The sequence below is a fragment of the Solanum verrucosum genome, unplaced genomic scaffold, assembly GCF_900185275.1.
Source record: "Solanum verrucosum unplaced genomic scaffold, falcon-dt-bn FXZP01000003.1, whole genome shotgun sequence".
Lineage (NCBI taxonomy): Eukaryota > Viridiplantae > Streptophyta > Magnoliopsida > Solanales > Solanaceae > Solanum > Solanum verrucosum.
The window spans coordinates 1141543-1162067 of NW_026020120.1; the positions used below are offsets into that span (position 1 = coordinate 1141543).

The 20525-nt window shown below is 37.0% G+C and overlaps 1 protein-coding gene across 5 annotated transcripts in view; it reads left to right on the forward strand.

Moving 5' to 3' along the window:
* LOC125825752 (elongation factor 1-gamma 2-like) overlaps window positions 1-20525 on the forward strand; it is a 1064241-nt gene that overhangs the window by 543763 nt on the left and 499953 nt on the right. The gene's annotated exons all lie outside the window — the stretch shown is intronic.

Sequence of the window (20525 nt, forward strand, 5' to 3'; positions counted from 1 at the left end):
TGAGTTGAAAGTCCTAGAGAGGTCGAGCCCAATAGTTGATGTGACCACTCTCCAAAAGGAGATAGAGAGCCTCCATAAGTATGTCACTAAACTTCTTGCTCCCCCAGAGACTGAGCCCGAGTCCGCCCCTACAGAACAGGTTGATGATACGGTGTTGAGCACCCTATTCGAAGATGGTATGTCACCGCCTAATTCTTCCCGTACTGCTGGGAAGCACCCCTGCTCCAGTCGTACTTCTGATGACACTAAGGTTGGGAGAGCTAGCAAGAGGTAGCGCCAGCAGACTCAGGCGGCCTAAAGGTTGATATACCGAGAGTTTACGGTATTGTTAATACATTTCACTTAAGATTTGTGTGTGTCTAGATACATTTTGTATTATAATTAATGTTTTTGTGTTATATTTTCAGAAAATAGGCTGGACGAGGTCTAGAAAGATGATGCAAAAGGAGCCACCTACAGAAGTGACCTACGTACTGTTGGTCCAATCATGCTCCGTAGGTGGGTGGCATAGATGGAAAATCAGGGAAGTCTTGACGAAGTGTGGAACTACGGAGGCCATTGACGAAGTGTAGGTCCACCCACGGGATATCCTACACATCCATCATTTGTATCAGAGATTTTCAGTTCCAATACCTGATAAAAAGCTCTAAGTGTGGAGCCATGGAAGGGGACCCATGGACCATAGGTCAATTTACAGTCTGTACTGCACACCCGTCGTTTGCATCTAAAATTGAAGGTTCCTACCTCTGTGAAAAAGTTCTAAGTGTTGGGCTACGGAAGGGACCTACGGACCGTAGGTCGATCCACGGTCCGTATCTCAATCTCATCGATTGAAGCCGCGTCCAACAATGTATTTCCTTATTTCCTTTCCTTTTTGTTTAGGACAAAGTTTTCTATAAATAGGGTAGGTAAACCTCATTTTTTAGTGTTAGCCACTATTGTTTAACATTAGTTCTTGATATTTTCTTGGGAATTAACTTTCAAACTTTTGGCAATTTGATTTCCTAATTTCGGTTTATAAGATTCTTGCTCTAATTTTCAATTGGAGATTATGGGACTCTTCTACTCAATTACGTAAGTTCATCAATTCTTCCTCTAACAATATGAATTATGTTCTTTCGAGCATGAGTAGCTAAATCCACAACTAGGGTTGTGGGTACCATGAGCAATTAACAACGTATGAATAATAACTAAGTAATTCCTAACTAGTGTTGATGCATGCATTGGTTATTCTTTCGTTTAGAAGTCTTTTTAAAGAGTGCACGTGTTAGAACTCACCTTGTTGATACTTGACGGACCAAGGATATTGTTAATAAGAAAATAATTATCAATAGAGATTTAGTGTTATACTATCTAATAGTCTAATGTCAATTGGTGTGAGGGTGAAAACTAAGTCATACATTGATGTGATATCTAATCTCAGGTAAAGGTACGGATTAGTAAATTATACACACCTAGCTGGACCAAGGTGCGAGGTAAAATTTCCTATTTGGCGGACCAAGCACTTAGTGATACATAACTTACCACTTTGCATGTGATACACTAGGAAAGGATTACTATTATTAGGATTACCACGTTAACAACTTATAGGGAACACATACACCCTAGTATCTCTCTCATCGATAACAATAAAGTTTGAATATTTCTCACGTGTTGCTTGACTAAAATCAGTTATTTGTTACAAAAAAAAACCCTTTACTTACTTGTCTCAGAAATAACTTGACTAAACGGATATAATAGTGAGTTAAGTTTAAGTCTAAATCGTATTCCTCGTGGGAACGACCCCAACCTAAAATTTGGGATTTTTATTTGAAAACAATCACTTATACTTCTTTAGGGAGATGTAATTTGAGTGTATCAGAGGGCATCCATAGTTAACAAGGAGTTGCGGCAGCAGCAAGCTAGGGAGATTGGTGTTGGTGCCTCTAGCAACGTCACCATTACTGATGGGGCGGTGAGAGTTGATGTTAGCACTACTGAGGGTGTTGAGATGGTAGATGTGGGCACTACTGATGGTGATCCGAGTGTTGATCCAGCGATCTCCAAGAAATCAGACCCACCCGCTTGTTAAGAGGCCTTCGGCGCAATGCGGCACAGGTTTACTTCACTTATCCTTTATTTTTTTACTTTTTGTGCATTAGGGACAATTGCACTCTATTTTGTTGGGGTGGGGTAAATGGATTGTGAGTGATAGGGTGAAGTCTGAGTAACTCAATTCATAATCCTCTCTTGGGGTTTTCTTGCCTGTGTTCTTTTCCCCCGAAAGACTATTTTAAATTTCTGTTGAACTGGCATGTTTAGGAATGTATGTGTAGGAGTAAGTAGAAAAATGAAACCATGATGGCATAAAAAGCATAGAAAAAAATGATCCCTGTCCAAAAATGTTGAAATGTGCTAGATCGATAGTCTTGATGAGTTGAATGTGTTGGATCTCAATGTGAGATGATAGGGAACCGATTTGACCTCTTGACTCAAGCTAAAACTTGAACTGGGTAATGTGATAATCTGATAATGAAATAATGTGCCAAGAGTGTGTGAGAAAAGTTGAATGTTCAAACAATTGTGCCAATCTAGAACTTGGCCCTTTGGTCCTGCTAAGATTATCTAGGCTAGAAGTTGGGAAATTATCATAGGCCCTTGTTCAAATTAGTCCACTTAAGCCTAAAATGATCCAACCAAATGAAAGCATTGTTCCCTTTTGATCCAAATATTTGAAACTTAAATAGACCATTTCTTTTGATTCACCTAAATCATCTTCCCTTAAACAATTGTCTTGGCTCCGGTCCCTCCTTGGACATGTGCACCTTGACTTAGGCCAAAAGCTAAGTTGAGGGTGGCTAAGTCAAAAGTTACCTTAATCTTGGCCTTGGTCCGACATCGGATATCGTGCACCTCAACTAATGTAAAATCCATAAGTTGAGGGTGGCTATGAAAGAGGAAACCGAAAGAAAAAGGGTATGAAAGAGTTTTGTGTTGAAAAGAGAAGAAGAAAAGATAGAAAAGGATGTGACTTTGTGCAAAAGAATTAAAAAGATGATAAATAAAAGTGCTGAAAAAAAAAGAAAAAAAAGTGAAAAATAAGAGCCATAAAATCGAAAGTCACGTCCATGTTGAAAAGAGTCAAGGGAAAGAAAGTAAAAAGAAAGGATGTCAAAAATAGGTCAAGAAAAGAGGTAAAAAAACAATGTAATGTCAAGGAGGGCAGAAAGTCACTAAAAAGTACCCAAATGTACCACACCTGTCCCTGAGCCTACGTTACAAGCTAACAGTCCTCTAGTGATCCTAGCAACTAGTTTGGAGAGTCTAAGCAGTGAAAATAAGTGCAAGCTTATGGTATTGAGAACTAATTGTATTTGAAGTCACTTCTGAGCGTGAGTGCTAAATGAATCCTAAAACTCAAAATTTATATCTTTTATGTGAAAAGGATTTTGTTTGAAATAAGGACACTAGTTACATTATTGGAAAGTTGGTACCTTGGTGATTGCGAAAAGTGTACGTTGTGGTGTCTATTCGTCGATCTTTGTCATATCTTTATCCGCATGAGTTAGCTTGTTGAGTCTAAGAGAAAAGATTTGCACTAAGAAAATGGAATGGATTGAAATAGCCATGTGATTGCTTGAGTTTGTATGTATGCTTCTACACAACTGTCGTTTAGAGTTTAGTGTGTCTCTTGAGGACAAACAACGACTTTAAGTTGAGGGTATTGATATACCGTGAATTTATGGTACTTTTAATACATTTCACTTACTAGTTGTGTGTGTCTAGGGCCATTTTGTATTAGAATTAATGTGTTTTGTATCATGTTTGTAGGAAATAGGCTTGGACGTGGAAGTAGGAGATGACAGCTGAAAAATCTGCAGAAGGAGCCACCCACGAAAGTGACTTACGGATCGTAGGTCCACTCACGTTCCATCGATGGGTGGTGTAGATGGAGCATCAGGGAAGTCTAACCAAGTGTGGAACTATGGATACAAGTGACAGAGCGTAGGTCGACCCACAAGCCGTCCTGCACATCCGTCGAATGTTTCAAAGAAGTTGAAGTTCCATTTCCTAATAAAATTCCTAAGTGTCGAGCCACGGAAGAGGACTGCACGTCCTTCGTTTGTATCTGAGAGTGAAGGTTCCAACCTCTGCAAGAAAAAAGTCTAAGTGTTGACCTACGGAGGAGACCTACGGACCGTAGGTCGATTCACGGTTCGTAGGTCGAAGTCATCGAATGAAGTCGCGTCCAAAAGTTTATTTCCTTATTTTGTTTCCTTTTTTATTTAACATTTTTTCTATAAATAGGGTATGTAAACCTCGTTTTTGGGGGTTAGACATAATTGTTTACTTTTAGTTCTTGATATTTTCTTGGGAATTAACTTGCAAACTTTAGCAATTTGATTTCCGGATTTCGGTTTATAAGATTTTTGCTTTTAATTTCAATTAGAGATTACGGGTTTCTTCCACTCAATACATAATTTCATGAATTCTTCTTCTAAAAATATGAATTGTGCTCTTCAAGCATGAGTAGATAAATCCAAAACAAGGGTTGTGGGAATCATGAGCGATTAAAAACGTATGAATAACAACTAAGTAATTCTTAAATAGTGTTGATGCATGTATTGGTAATTTTTTTACTTAGAAGTCTTTTTAATGAGTGCAGGCGTTATAACTCGCCTTGTTGTTACTTGCTGGACCAAGGAGGTAGTTAATAAGAAAAGAATTATCAACAGAGATTCAGTGTGATACTATCTAATGGTCTAATGTCAATTGGTGCGAGGGTGAAAACTAAGTCATATATTGATGTGATGTCTAATCTGAGGTAAAGGTAAGGGTTAGTAAATTATACACACGTAGCCGGACCAAGGTGCAAAGTGAGATTCCCTATTTGGAGTAACAATCACTTAGGGATACATATCTTACCACTTTGCATGTGATACACTAGAAAAGGATTACTATTATTAGGATTACCGCGTTAAGAGCTTATGGGGAACACATACACCCTAGTTTCTCTCCCTCATTAATAACAACAAAGTTCTAATCTTGCTCACTTGTTACTTAATAAGTACCTCCGTCTAACGGACCTAGAAGGTGCAAAGTTGCCATCATCCACTCTAGCCCTTTTTGCCTCCCTAGATCTTTGCCTTAAGCTTTTCATATTCTATTTGTTGGGAGTGCACCATAAGGCAAGAAATGTCCATGTCATGGACAATCATAGCGGTGTGGCACTCTTTGACTACCATGTCAGACACACCCGACAAAAGCTTTCTCATCTTGGCCCTATGATCTGCCACGATGGAAGGAGCATACTTGGATAGTTGAGTGAACCTCAAAGCGTATTCCCTTACACTCATATTTCCTTGCCAAAGGTTGATGAACTCAAGTACCTTGGCCTCACTCATCTCTACAGGGAAGAATCTGTAAAGAAAAGCATTTTTGAACCTTTCCCATTCTATGGGACCCGTTTCCATTGGCATTTTCTCTTTCCACTGATTAAACCAAATCTGAGCAACCCCTTTGAGTTGGTAAGCGGCTAGTTCCGCCTTCTCTACCGCATTCATAGCCATGATAGCAAGTACCTTATAGACCTCGTCGATAAACTCTTGAGGGTCTTCCTCAACTTTGGAGCCATAAAATTTGGGAGGGTTCATTCTAGTAAAATCCCTCACTTTTTCTGCCGTTGTACCAACGTTTGGGTTCACGGGGGCTACCACTTCTCTATTAGCTTGTGTGGTCACGACTTGAGCCAACACTTGGAATGTCGACCTAAACTCCTCATTAGTCACATTCTCATTCAATGGGTCAATTGGATCTTGAGGAGGAGCTTGGGGAGGAACCTCTTGCTTAATATTGCCATCCTCCAATCTTCTAGCATTAGCCTTCTAGTAGTCATATCCTGAAAAACCATGGGTCACAGATTAGAAGAAAGACTTATAGAGTAAAAATCCATAGCATGACTTAAATAAGTGAAGAAGTGGAATTTCCTAAAAATCTAATAGCCTCATATTCATAAATGTCGCACACTTCACATTTATGAACAAAGCTCTACTAGCGTGGTTTGAGACATCCTAGAACCATTCTAAACCTTGTGCCCCGATTACCAAGTTTGTCACGACCCAAGGGTACCCTTAGATGTAACAACGCGTATAAGACCTCGAGAGGCCTCATACAAGCCACTTAGCATATCATAACATAAAGTAATAGAAATGAGCGAGAGTTAAAAACTTTTCAATACAATCAAAGTCTTTTATAAAAGAAAGTGAAAGTCTAAAATGACATTGTCTCAAACCTTCTAATCATAAGAAAATAGAAATCTTGGGACGCAACCCATACAATAGTCCAAAACATAAAGGAAAAGCATGATAGAGAGTGGCGATCATATCCTCGAACACAATGAGGACTCACTAGGATTTCACTTCCTTATCCACTATAAACCTAGCCACAAGTGTGTGAATCGGGAGCGTCAGACCCTACATTTGATAAGAATGTAGGCAAGAGTATGCGTTAGTACAAACAAGTACTAAATATGATGGCTAGCATAAACAATATAAACATAAGCATTAGTCAAGATGAGAAATAAGGCATAAACATAATCAATACATATAAAGCATCATAATGAAAGTGGGATACTTCCTTAAGTAACCTCACTTATCCTTATCCAAGACATAGGTCATCCGCCTCTTATCAAGCTTACATCATGGAAGGCATATCTAGAAACCCTCCAAGAAATCATCATCATAACATAATCACATTAGTCATACTTACTTTTAAAGACATAAGGATTCGCCTCAATGTATAGTTCATAAAGTCTAATGGGTATTTGCCTCTTGCTTTACTTACTTTTAGATTGTAGGTACTCGCCTCCATAATCTCATCATATGATGCGCATACTCGCCTCAACATCATTTCATAAGGATCATGGGTACTCGCCTTCATGTCCATTCATCATACTAGGAACGTGGGGACTCACCTCTTGTTCAATTCTAAGGAGTAGGGGAATCACCTCATATCCTTTCATATGGAGGTCAAGGGTAATCGCCTCTAGCCTCATCATTCATTAAACATCTTAGTCTAGATTCCTTTTAGGTGAGCAGTCCTTTCAACCTAGAATCATTCATGTGAGTAAGTCTTTCACATTCATTCAACCATGCTTATCAATTCGTTATAGGAAGTATCTTATCCACATCATAGCATTAACAATCAACAATGCATAGTCTAGGCTTTACTCTCAAAGTACTACATCTCATTATCATCATCTATGCTTTACTCTCAAGCAATTTACATCATATTCATCATATATGCTTCAATCTAAAACAACTCCAATCATAAATCACTAAACCTATAAGGATACATCTAACCCATAGAGTTTCCCTCGCATGGCATCAAACCCACTATATCAATTCAACCCTAAAATCATAGGATAGGCATGGGTACATGTAATTTTATCCTAAAATTCAATTTTGTCAATTCAATCATAAACAATCATAATCCACTCAATTGGATCAACATTCATCAAAACCCACAACAATGGACGAAACCCTAACTAGAATTGGGGAATTCTTCTTCAAATTGTGGAATTCTAGGGGACTCCATGGAAGGAAGGATCCCATGGATGAAAAGCTATCATACCTTAGTAGCAATGCCCACCAAAGCTTGAAAATTAGGATACTTGATCTTGACCTAACTTCAATCTCCTTCTTCTTCTTCTTCTATCTACTAGGGAGAGGATATTTGAGAGGAGTTTTGGGAATTCTTTTATAATTTTGAGAGAATGAATTGGATGGGGGATTTTGGGGATTAAAAATACTTATATAGGTGTTTCAGACTTATGAAAAATAACACCACATTGATTTAATTAAAACTGAAAAAAACCCTTAAGCCCCTAAAAATAACTGCCAGAAGTTAACCACAGAACCTTGACTGACGAACCATGGATGGACGTACGGCCCGTCGTGCACATCGGCGTCTCTTGTTAGAGACTTTTGCATTGACCCAAGACTCGTTGACCACGAACTGTGGTCCCACCTACGGTCCATAGGTCTAGTCGTGATCCTGGCCTAGATAAAATTTGGTGGCCTCTTCCACGGACCTACCTACAATCTGTGGCGCGAGCACGGGCTGAGGATGGCCTCCGTGGATGGCACCTGTAAGTCCCGATTCTGCAAGATAGCCTTGTTTCAAATTTGGGGTGTTAAAAATGTTAATTTCAATGGAAGCCCTTTTACATGGTGGAATGGAACGATTGATAATCAGTGTATTTTCAAAAGGCTTGATAGGCACGTAATGAGTCAGGCTTGTATGGTAAAGTTTGGGATAGTGGAAGCAGAACATTTGGCAAGAACATGGTCTGATCATGCTCCTATGTTGTTTACTTGTGGTCAACAGAATCATTCAATTAGAAGACCTTTAAGATTTCTCAAATTCTGGACAAAAGAGCAGATTTACAGCAGGTAGTAAAAGAAAGTTGGGTATCAGATGAGGTAGATGTGTTTATTAGTTGGAAACAAAAGATGAAGAAGACTAAAGTTGCCTTGTCACGCCAGAGTAAGGTATATTTTGGAGATAGCTTCAAACAATTATATAACTGTGAGGAGATTGTTAGAATGAAAGAAGAATTATTTGAAGCTGCCCCTACTACTGATAATAGAAGAATACTACATCAGGCTCATGCAGAATTAAAGAAATATGTGCATTTTGAAGAGGAATATTGGAGACAGAAAGCAAGTATTCAATGGCTAACAGAAGGAGAAAAAAATACAAAGTTCTTTCATATTTAAGTGAAGGGCGGGAGAAAGAGGTTGAATATTAACAAAATTCAGAATATGGAAGGAGTACGGGTGAAAAGAGTAGAACAGCTAGCAGGAGCTGCTCAGGAGTTCTTTCAAATGTAATCATAATGGTGAGGCTATCTCTTTATTGAGATATGTTTAACAAAGTGTTAATGCAGGGGACAACAGTAAACTGAATGAACAGCCTACAAGAGAGGAGGTAAAGAAGGTTGTGTTTGATCTTAATGGAGAGAGTGCTAGTGGCCCTACCGGGTATTTTTAGCAGCATTGTTGGGATATTATTGGTGATGATGGAGTTTCATTGGTTAATGATTTCTTTAAAGGGGTCACTCCTCCTAAGTCTATTACTCATACTAATTTGGTTCTACTGCCTAAAAAGGAAATAATTCAGTCTATCTCAGACATGAGGCAAATTAGTCTAAGTAATTTAATCAAAAAGTAATTTACAGGGTGATGAATGATAGAATTAGGGTTTTACTTCCATCATTGATTTCCTAAAACCAATTTGATTGTGTGAAAGGGAAAAGTATCACTGAAAATTTGTTACTATCCCAGGAAATTATATATGACATTAGTAAGAGAGGTAGTCCAGCAAATATAGTTATCAAACCCGATATGGCAAAGGCTTATGACAGGGTGGATTGGAGTTTTTTTTTATAAGAGTGTTGGAAAGAATGGGCTTTGATGTTGGTGGTGTGGATAAAATTTGGAGATTGGTTGTTAACAAATGGTATTTTATCCTTCTCAATGGGCAGGCTACTGGTGTATTCCACTCAACTAAGGGGGTGAAGCAAGGGGACCCACTATCTCCTTCCCTATTCATTCTGACTATTGAAGTGCTTACAAGAGGTTTAAATTATTTGTTCTGTAATGAGGTCTATAAAGGATTTGGGTTACCTAAATGGAGTGATCACATAAATCATTTGGCATATGCAGATCATACTATTTTCTTTACTTCTACAGATGGGAAATCTCTAGATTTATTGATGAATATTTTAAGGGAGTATGAGAAATAGTCAGGGCAGAAGATTAATATAGAAAAGAGTTCTTTTTTTTGTATATCACAAGTTAGCACAAAATCTGATCTCTGGTGTTGAAGATATGACTGGTTTTACTAGAGGGAAGTTTTCTATAATGTTTTTGGGATGTCCTATTGGTCATGCTAAAAAGAAAAAAGTTTACTTTTCTGAATTGATGAAGAAGGTTGACAACAAACTGCAGGTATGAAAAGAGAAGTTACTTTCTTTTGGGGTAAGGCAGTATTAATTCAAAATGTTTTAAACAGGATTCCTATCTATCTCTTGTCTACTATCCCCCCCCCCCAAGATGTGTCATTCTAGACTTGCATAGAGTCTTCGCTAAATTTTTCTGGAAGTTTAGAGAAGTAGGAGATAACAAGCATTGGGTGACTTGGTCTGAGATCTGTAAACCCAAGGATGAAGGTGGATTGGGTTTTAGATTCTTATTTGATGTTTCAAAAGCTTTATTTGCAAAACTATGGTGGATGTTTAGAGCACAGAAGACTTTGTGGTCAAATTTTATGTGGAATAAGTATTGTAAAAAAAAAAGACCACAATTTTTTGAATGGAAAAGTGATTCATTAACCTGGAAGTATACGCGAGAGGGTAGATATTTGATAGACCAAAATATTTGGTGGGAACCTAAAAATGTCCATTCGAATGTCTGGTCTGATAATTGTTCACAGTTAGGAGCTCTCCACTACATATTGCCTATTGACACAGCTAAAAACTTGCAGCTGGAAGAAGTTAGACAGTGTTATTTGAATGGGGAGTGGAACTCTCACATGCTGCAAATTAGTATTGGGATGAATTTAGCAAAGATGTCATACAGTTGGTGAGGAATACACAAGAAGATGAATGGTGGGACAAACCTTGGTGGATGCTAAAGAAAGATGGAAAATTCTAAGTAGGTTCTTCTTGGGATTTTCTGAGAGAGAAACATGGACTATGTATGAAATTCAACTATATCTGGAATAAAGGAATCCTTTTTTAGATATCCTTTTTCATATGGAGACTTTGGAAACAAAGACTTCCTATTGGAGAGGTTCTTATCGAAAATAGGATGAGTGATGGAGTGGTTGTTGTTGTTGTGAGGATGGAGTTCAAGAGACTATTGAACACTTTTTCTTTAATTGTCAAGCATCTAATTTTGTATGGAGATACTTTGCAGGCACAGTAAGAGTAGAAGGACCTTTCTTGCAGTTGAAAGATAGTGTTTATAAATGGTGGAATGTAAATGCTTCAACAAAGCTTAAACCATTGTTAATAGTTGTACCAATGTTCATTTTGTGGAAAATATGGAAAAGAAGGAATGCTATTAAATTTGGTGGTACTATGTCTTCTATGAATATGAGAGGAAGGATAGTCAAGATTTTAGTGTTGTTAGCAAAGCATTTATATCCATGGATGTATAAGATACCTAATAACTGGCCTAATTTGGTGAGATTCTTAGCAGAGTATACTCCTAGGATAGGTTGTAAGGTGGTTTATTGGAATCTACCAAGGGAGAACACATTCGAGTGCAATACAGATGTGGCTTCAAAAGGTAATCATGGGCCAAGCTCTGCTACTTTTTGTGTTCAAAATGATCAAGGTGATCTTATACATACTGAAGGAAAGATTATTAGAGTATCAAACAATTTAGTGGCAGAAATTGTAGCACTGAGATTAGGACTGGAATTCTGCAAAAATTAGAATTTATTCCCATTGGTTATGGAAACTGATTCATTAGCTGTCAAGAATATGATAGATGGGTTGTGGAACTTTCCTTGGGAGGTGGCATTAGAGATAAGACGAGTTCAAGTTCTTAAGGAAGGGTTGGAGGTGGCATTTGCACACTCTTTGAGAGAGGGAAATAAACTGACAGATTTTATGGCTAACTTTGTTTTTCTTTTGCATGTACTGAACTAATAAGCTTTACTGATTTTCAGGCTTAACCTAATGAAGCTAAGACATTATTAAACATGGACAAAAGGCAATTTCCTAATCTAAGGATACGAAAGCTACAATATGCAGGTTATGAGCACAATGAGTGATACAAAATCAAAGTTGCTAGACACTTCTAAATTTCAAGCCAAACATCAGAACATGATTAACACAGATCAGAAATAACACATACAAAGGGAAGATTCATGTAGATTAGAAAGGAAGAGAATATAAAAGACAACGTACCTGAGGTAGACCGGAGTAAGTTTGACCCAAGGCTTTAAACACTGGTATTAGCTCCTTGTTGGGATCACTCTGTCAAAGATAAGGGATCAACGTTATGAGGTCTACTTTAGGCAAGAGTAAAGATAAGCATAAGATTGATGAAATCACCTAGCTTGAAGCTTCTTTGATGATACGCTAAGGTGGAGAAGTCTCTGATTGGGATGATTTCACGATGTTGGTGGGACTTGTCAACGTCCAAAGTGAAATACACCCAAAACTCAAGGTACAGTTTGGTTGTTTCAAGGAGGACGGTGATGGATCAGAAGAAGGAGCACGGTGAGAGCGATTGATAAGTTAAGATTGATGGACTAGGGGTCAGATAGAAGGAGCTTCTGAGGAGGAAGATGACTTTCAAGTGAAGCTCTTTCCTATTTCTTTTTTAAGATTAAGTTCGTTTTGTTATTTGGACCGGGTCATTGTCTGGACCTAGTGTTAGCTTGTAATAATTGTTCCATTTATTAAAAAGACGTTTTCCCCATCTTTTAACTCAAAAAAAATGATTGTTTAAGACCACGAGTTTCAGAAGACTTCCTTATTTCTTAAATATTATGAAAGTCTAATGGTGCATATCAAACGGGACAGAGGGAGCATATAGTTTTGATGATGGACAAGTGAACCAAGTTCTTCTGTTATTCAAATCATGAACTAGACTAGTGGTTTATTCTTGTGTTGTTGTTACAGATATGACTTGGTAAATGTCCTACAAAGAATGCACGATACTATAGATGGAAAGAGTTGAAACTTGAAAGCCTAAGGAAAATCAATCAAAGAAAAACTTAAGTTAAGTCTTGCAAGGAAAGTGAACCTTGGGATGCAACATATGATAAGGCACAAGTTCCTCCTAGACTATGATCGAAATTTCAAAAACACATTTAAACATAACTAAGGTTCTATTATGCCTAAACTTATTTAAAATTGGAATAAAGATACAATAAATGTTGAGGTGACATAGATAACCAAATGAGTATCCTCTGTTTATGTTAAACATGCACGGCATCTTTTCATCAAGCATTAAATTATTATTATTTTCAATAAAATCCCCTTTTTCTCTTTCTTCATAATTTTGATTATTTTTTCTCTTTATTTTAGTATCATTTCAACAGAAAATTATCAGCCAAGAACAATTTCTTTGTGTAAATTGAACAACACAAAAATTAACGGCTCCAATACAGAAAAATCAACATCTTAGATCAAACAATAGAAAACACGCAAGAGATCGTTACAAATTGAAGTTGAAACGAAAAAATCCTAGATTCGAGGAAAGAAAAAGTGGAGATTTGAGTAACAAGAAAGTAAAATGGTGAGTATATGTTGAATTACTAGGGTTTTTACTCCAATTGTCGATCAAAGATGACGCCGGAGAAGATGACCTGAGAGATGACTCAAGAATACGCTGGAGAAAGATTTGAATTTGTTTAAAGTATTTTTTACATGAAATGGTAAGGTTGACGAAATTAACATCACTCTCACAGTTGAGTAAACCATTGAATCTTCACTATGAGGAGCTGAAGATTCCATGGAGTTAACTGGATTATTTTTCCAAAAAGAGTTATTTTTCTCTATGTTAATATTGTGAGAAATAGTGGAATGGTTTAGAAGATGTAGGAGTCTAGTTAATTAATTAGATGTAATTAATTAAGTAATGTTCAATTAAAAAATGACACGTGTACATATTAATTACTTTTAAAATTATTTTTGTCATCTTCAATTGTCTTCAAGCGGGTGTGCGCACTCTCTATGTCACGTCATAATTTAGGGTGCATTTATTCCATTTTAAATTAGTTTAGGGGGTAATAGGAGTCTAGTTAATTTTAGATGTGTCTCTGAGATATTGATCATAGTTAATGCCGGCAAAATGAGCTCATATTTTGGTAACCCGCCCATATTTTAATGGGTTGGGTGAGTGACTTTTTACATGGGTAAAATATGGGTTGATACCCATGTTCAACCCATAAAAATATGGGTAAACTATGGGTAAAATATGAGTAAAATATGGATTAGCTAAATGGGTTAAGCTTCTAACTTTTATTCACTCAAAATTCATGATAACACTAAAAATATTGTAACTTCTCTTCTTTTTTATGTTCTTCTAGAACTAATTATTTTCCTAAGTATTTGGCCCTCCAAAAATATATATTTTAAATTTATATTTCTTTTCTTAATTATAATTATATTTTTTATTTGTTTAATTTTATACTAGATAATAAATAATAGTGTAAAATAAGCAAATCATGTATTAGTATTGACATTGCTTAAAGTGCATTAAGCATGTTTTAGTCCTAAAATGCAAATATTCATTTACTTTGAAATTAAAAAAAAATTGCCCTTGTTATTACATAAATTTATTTTATATTGAAAAGTTATAGGATTTTTTTTTTTTACTTTTATGATACAATAAAACTAAATGAAGCATTTTCAATATTTTTCATCTAAAAAAAGACTAAAATATTTTCTCCATGTTGAATTCTTAAGTAGAGTACTATTTACTCATGAAAATATAGGTAAAATATGGGTAAACTAGTATTTTACCCAACCCATTTGTTACCCAATCCATTTTTACCCAATATCAAATATGGGCGGGTTGAATTATTACTCATTTTATGTTGACCCATTTTTAACCCGCCCATTTGCCATCACTAATGAATAGTCATAGTCTAGGGATAGTTATGTCTTATTTCATGCAATATATACATAGGAAGAGAGGTGGCACAGAGAAAATCAGCTATTGTAATACAAAATCGGAATTCTCTCAAGGGCAATAGACAAAAGAGTGAAGAATGAGAACAAAACAAAAAAAAAGCCTAAAATTAATTAGAAAGCGTTTAGGTTGTTGTGATCGAGTCTGCTATAAGAGTTTATTGAGGGGCAGTACAATAATCTCCTAATTCTGTAGTTGTGAGTTTGTGACAGTTGTCTCAAAGACAAGATTTTATCGTCTCTGAAGGAAGTATTACAGTTGGAGTAAATGGTAGGACTTGAGGTACTAGAGTTAGTCCTTAGATTATAGAGTTATTATTTGAAACCGCTCTTTGAGATAGTTAAGTTGGTTGAAAATCCTACACATTGTAGGTCTTGGTTTTTACTCTCTTGAGCAAGGAGAGTTTCCATAGTCACGTACACTGTCTGTTATTTACTTTTTTGTGTAGACGAACTTAAGGAACCAGGTTACTTAAGATCAGATTGCAAAAGCATCTAGTAATTGGAAAAACAAATCAAGATTTTATTAACTATTGTTGCATGATAAACGTATCCATGACTCACTATTGAGGACTACGACTATGATAAACAAGTTGCAGCTAGTTGAGCTGAGCTGGCACACGAGTCAGTTAGAGTTTGTTAGAAGATATTTTATGTAGTTAGTAGATTGTTAGAGATGATTAGCAAGTAGAATCTTTTGTATATAAAAGGTCCTAGCCTCATTCATTTGTAGTTAGACAATCCAATTTACAGATGGTATTCAATGCAAGTTCTCTGAAGAAGATGTACTCTCTGTTTTCTTAACTGCTTCCATTTACATTTTTTCACCATTGATAGTGTATTGATTCAGCAATTTAACATGGTATCAGAGCTTAATTGATAGAGTTCTAGGTGAATTTTCCGCATCTCCATTATTTTTTTCAATATATTGCAGAGTTGAAGGATTGCGATGGCGACGAAGATCGACCACAATCATCCTCTATATCTATTGACATCTGATATTCCAAGAGCTGTGCAGATTGGAATCCAGCTCACAGGGATGGAAAATTCCTCACTATGGAGTCGAGCTATGCCATTAACCCTCTTGACGAAGAATAAGATGGGATTTATTGATGGCAGTCTTCGACGAGATGATTTTAAGGAAGAAGGAGAAGAAACAGTGGGATCGATGCAATGCGATGGTCCTCTCTTGGTTGATGAATAATGTAAGCACGGATCTAGTTAGTGGTATCTTGTTTCGATCTAATGCATCTTTGGTTTGGAATGACTTGAAAGAACGATTCGACAAGGTAAACATGCCACGTATTTTTCATTTCCACAAAGCAATTGTTACGTATGTTCAAGGAGTTTCTCCTGTTTCAGTTTACTATTCGAAATTGAAAGATCTTTGGGATGAATATGACTCGATACTTCCACCTCCTTCCTGCGACTATGCAAAATCAGTTGATTATACTGATAGTATGCTTAGGCAAAAATTACTTCAGTTTCTTATGGGGTTGAACGATAACTATGGACAAGCAAGGAGCCAAATTCTAATGATGAATCCCTATCCTAGTGTGAATCAATGTTATGCAATGATTGTTGAGGATGAAAGCCAACGTTCCTTAAGTGGATCTGGACAAACGATTGATCCAACTGCATTATTCACTCACAAGCCTGGAGGCAGTGGTTTTGGATCTCAAGGTTCTCAAGGTTCTCAAGTTTCTGGTAATGGAAGTGGTAATGGTAATTCTCATCGATTTCAAAAAGGAGGAAATATGTACTGCAATTTCTGTAACATGAAAGGGCACATTCGAGCCAATTGCAACAAGCTCAAGCACTGCACACATTGCAATATGTAGGGTGATACAAAGGGCACCTGCTATCAACTCATCGGTTACCCTGCCGACTACAAAGGAAAGAAAAAGGAAAATATTGTCACTGCACCTTCATTGCCTCAAATGCAACACAATAATTTCAACAATAATCTCAATTACCAAATGCGGTATACAGGTTATGGTATTGGCCATTTTGTTTCTCCCATGCAATTTACAGGAAATACAAATGGACATAGTTCTGGATCTATTGCTGGAAATTTTGGACCTGGATCTGTGCCACAGTTTACTCCGAGTCAATATAACAACATCCTTCACATGCTGAACAAACCCATGCTGAGTGAATCCAGTGCAAATGTAGCAGATATTTTTGTTGGTTCTTCTCACTGTAATAGTACTACTCATAGCTCAGCTTGGATAGTAGATAGTGGTGCTACTGATCATATGGTTAGTAATACAGCTCTACTTAATCATGGCTTATCAGTTTCTCACCCAAGAGAGGTCCAACTCCCCATAAGGGATTCAACTGTTGTTACACACTCAGGAGTTCTCAATTAACAGGAGGTGATGTAGTTAAAAATGTGTTGTGTGTGCCAACTTTCAGTTCAATCTTCTTTCAGTGTCTAAGCTCACTAAAGAACTGAATTGTTGTGTCGTTTTCTTCCCTGATTTCTTTATAATTCAGGATCTCTTCACTGGGAAAGTGAAGGAGATTGGTGAAGAGATTAATGGCTTGTACATTACCAGACCACACCAACATCATGATAAATCAAAGAAGGCACTGGCATCTGTTAAAGGATGTGAAGAAGCTGAAACGTGGCATAAGAGACTAGGTCACATCCCTATGAGTGTGCTTAGGAAAATTAAGATGTTTGATAGTCCACAAAAACTTGTTATACCTAGTTGTGATGTATGCCCATTGGCAAGACAAGTTAGATTGTCATTTCCTATTAGTCAAAGTAGAAGTGAAAATTGTTTTGACTTGATTTATTTGGATGTATGGGGTCCTTATAAGGCTGCTACACATAATAAAATGAGATATTTTCTAACAGTGGTTGATGATCATTCAAGATGGACATGGATTTTCTTAATGCACTTGAAATCTAATCTGTTTTACAGAATTTCATTTTGATGATTGACACTCAATTTGGACAGAAACTTAAGACTTTCAGATCAGATAATTGTACTGAGTTTTTTAATGCTCAGTGTGATGGGTTGTTCAAGAGTCATGGGATTGTGCACTAAAGTTCTTGTCCACATACACCACAATAGATTGGTGTAGTGGAAAGAAGGCACAGACACATTTTAGAGACTGCAAGGGCATTGAGGTTTCAAGGTCACTTACCAATTCGATTTTGGGGTGAGTGTATCTTAAGTGTTGTACACATTATAAATAGAATTCCTTTTTCAGTATTGCACAATAAACCACCTTTTGAATTGATGTATAAGAGATCTCCTGACCTGTCCTACATGAGAGTAATTTGTTGTCTATGTCATGCTACAAATCTAGTCAAACTGATAAATTTGGTCCGAGGGCTATTCCATCAGTTTTAATGGGCTATGGTTCTACACAAAAGGGTTACAAGTTATATGATCCTGAGCATCAAATATTCTTTGTTAGTAGGGACGTGGTGTTCAATGAAGCAGTGTTTCCTTTTCAGTCCCCAGCATTGGCTGATCCACATGATACAACAGTATTTTTGGCTTCACCAACCTGTTTCTGTCATACTGAGGTTGTTGATGCAGTACAACCTGCTACAATAACAAGTGAGGAAATTATACAAGTAGCTTCACCTCCTTCAGTTGTTTTTGATGATCATTTACATCCTTCTCCTGAGAGAAGGAGATCTTACAGGACAAGAAAACCACCCCTTTGGCAGAAAGATTTCATTACTACCTCCACAAGTAAATCAAACCATTGTCTTTATCCTATCTCAGACAACATTGATTACAGTTATCTTTCCTCCACTTATCAATGTTACATTGCTAGTTCATCAGTTGAGACTGAACCTCAATTTTATTATCAGGTTGCTAATGATTGTAGATGGGTACATGCTATGAAGGAAGAAATTCAAGCATTGGAGGATAACAAAACTTAGGAGGTTGTTTCTTTGCCAAAAGGAAAGAAAGCAATTGGTTGTAAATGGGTTTATAAAATCAAATATTAATCTAGTGGTGAGATAGAAAGATTCAAGACTCGGCTAGTAGCAAAATGTTATAATCAGAAAGAAGGTCTGGATTACCAAGAGACCTTCTCTCCTATAGTGAAAATGGTTACATTAAGGACTGTTCTGACCTTGACTGTTTCAAAGGGATGGGACATTCAACAGATGGATGTTTATAATGCCTTTTTACAAGGAGATATTATTGAGAAAGTCTATATGCAATTGCCACAAGGGTTTCAGCATGATAAGAAAGGGGATCCTAAAGTATGCAGGTTACTTAAGTCTCTATATGGGCTGAAGCAGGCTTCTCGACAGTGGAATGTGAAGCTCACTACTGCTTTACTTGCCGCTGGTTTTCAGCAGAGCCATCTTGATTATTCATTGATGATAAAGAGGACTGCAAATGGGATTGTGATTGTACTTATATATGTGGATGATTTGTTGATTACTGGAAGAAGTCTCCAACTTATAGATGATGCCAAACAAGTACTTAAAGGCAAACTTCTAAATTAAGGACTTGGGCACTTTGAGATATTTCTTGGGCATGGAATTTACCAGAAATGCAGGTGGTATGCTAATGCATCAACGGAAATATGCGCTTGAGCTCATTTCTGATTTGGGATTGGGAGGATCCAAACAATCTGTCACTCCTGTTGAGATGCGTTTGAGGCTTACCACACATGAGTTTGATCTACATGTTGGAAGTTCAGATGTTGATTCTTTGTTAGTAGACCCTACTGAATATCAACGACTAGTTGGAAGGTTGTTATACCTTACCATAACAAGACCTGATATATCCTTTGCAGTAGAGCATTTGAGCCAATTCATGCATGCTCCTAAGGCTATTCATATGGAAGTAGTTGTTCGAGTGGTGAAGTATGTGAAACAAGCTCCAGGTCTAGGCCTTTATATGGCTGTTCAGACAACAGACACACTTCAAGCATAGGAAATTCATTACTGGTTATATGATTCAATTTGGAAGTGCATTGTTATCCTGGAAGTCTAAGAAACATCCTACCATTTCCAGAAGTTCTGCAGAGGCAGAGTATAGGAGCCTCGCCTCCACTGTCGCTGAGCTAGTTTGGTTAATTGGTTTATTCAAGGAGATGGATATGCCATTGTCTTTACTTATTTCTTTATATTGTGATAGTAAAGCTGCCATTCAGATCGCAACTAATCATGTATTCCACGAAAGGAATAAACACATCGACATAGACTGTCACTTCATTCGGGAAAAGGTTCAAGCTGGCCTTGTGATGATTCACTATTTGCCCACACAAGAACAACTTGTTGATATCCTCACAAAGGGACTAAGTTCTGCCCAACACTCTTATCTCGTTTCCAAGCTAGGCTTGAAGAACATCTTCATACCACCTAGCTTGAAGGGGGGTATTGAGGACTACGACTATGATAAACAAGTTGCAGCTAGTTGAGTTGAGCTGGCACACGAGTCAGTTAGAGTTTGTTAGAAGATATTTTATGTAGTTAGTAGATTGTTAGAGATGATTAGCAAGTAGAATCTTTTGTATATAAAAGGTCCTAGCCTCATTCATTTGTAGTTAGACAATCCAATTTACAGATGGTATTCAATGCAAGTTCTCTGAAGAAGATGTACTCTCTGTTTTCTTAACTGCTTCCATTTACATTCTTTCACCATTGATAGTGTATTGATTCAGCAATTTAACAATCACCATGAATACTTGTTACATATAAGCTCTTTTCAAGAGTTGATGTGGTTTTTCAACTTTTTAATACATGCTTAGTGTAACCTCAGACAGAACACCATTCTCCTCAAAATAGACATGAATTTTTGAAAGAGTATTTACATGATTTGTATCACATTTTTCC